Source organism: Alosa sapidissima, chromosome 7, assembly GCF_018492685.1.
Source record: "Alosa sapidissima isolate fAloSap1 chromosome 7, fAloSap1.pri, whole genome shotgun sequence".
Classification (NCBI taxonomy): Eukaryota; Metazoa; Chordata; class Actinopteri; order Clupeiformes; family Clupeidae; genus Alosa; species Alosa sapidissima.
In genome coordinates this window covers 3052501-3054050 of record NC_055963.1, presented here as the reverse complement: position 1 = coordinate 3054050, position 1550 = coordinate 3052501, and positions in this window count along the sequence as shown.

Below are 1550 nucleotides of genomic sequence, written 5' to 3'. Positions count from 1 at the left end.
GAACATACACAATACCCCACACACACCCGGCAAGTCAAACAAGTTCTTGTCAGATGCATCAGCTGCATGCTGGTGTACGGAATTAAACGAGTTGACAAAACAAACATGCACGTCTTTTATCAGGTGTGCTCCATCATGCACGTCTTATCAGGGGTCCTCCATCAGAAACATGCACGTCTTTTATCAGGGGTCCTCCATCAGAAACATGCACGTCTTTTATCAGGGGTCCTCCATCAGAAACATGCACGTCTTTTATCAGGGGTCCTCCATCAGAAAGAAAAACGATTGGCCACAGGAGATCTTCGACACAGCAGAAAGAAAAAACGAAAAAGAAAAGAAAAGACATTCGACCACAAAATACAAAAACCTGCGACCAAAACAGTGTAGAAGTATTAGTAGGTATAAGTATAACTCTTTCGATCCCGTGAGGGAAATTTGGTCTCTGCATTTATCCCAATCCGTGAATTAGTGACACACACTCAGCACACAGTGAGGTGAAGCACACACTAATCCCGGCGCAGTGAGCTGCCTGCAACAACAGCAGCACTCGGGGAGCAGTGAGGGGTTAGGCGCCTTGCTCAAGGGCACTTCAGCCGTGCCTACTGGTCAGGGTTCGAACTCACCCTAGCTACCCTAATGTGTGACATAAAGAACATATTAACTCACTAGCTGTCCTAATGTGTGACATAAAGAACATGTGATCTCACTAGCTGTCCTAATGTGTGACATAAAAGAACATGTCAATTCTATGTCTCTTATTCTAATGCAGGGATCTTCAACCTTTTTCAGCCCAATGACCCCTTGGCTTAGAGAGACCCCCCCCCCCCCCCCCCCCCAAATAAATAAATAAATAAATAAAAATTACATTAGGCCTGATATTTGGAACTAAGTGTCCAACACACACACACACACATACACACACCCCTACACATGTTAACATGTACATTATCTGTAACATGGGTAATTTATAGAACTCGTTTAAATTTATTCTGTTTATTATTGACATTATTTCTACCTTAAGGTGATTAATCCATAGACTGTAAAAAGTGAAGCAAGGGGAAAAGAGAAGCTGCACTTACTCCGCGTAAGTGTTTATGTTGAACCCATTACTCCATTGAGATTAAACGGGATTTAGCTTAATAGCTGCTTTTGCTAACAAAGTTGCTAGTTGTCTGCTGCCCTCATTGTGTTGCCCAAAAAATGCCCGTTGTATCATCAGCTATACAGTTAACAATCACAGCTTGAGTATGGATGCAATATCTCATAGCCTACCCAGTGAGAGGTCGTCTGACCCAGTGAGAGGTCGTCTGACCCAGTGAGAGCGGTGAGAGGTCGTCTGACCCAGTGAGAGGTCGTCTGACCCAGTGAGAGCGGTGAGAGGTCGTCTGACCCAGTGAGAGGTCGTCTGACCCTGGTGAGTGGCACAGATTCTGGGGCAGATGGACGTCACTTGTTTTGGTTTTGACGCAAAGATAACTATGCATGTTCCCACGGTGATCACATGATTGCATGAAGACTCATATGTAGCCTATATGATATTTTATAAACAA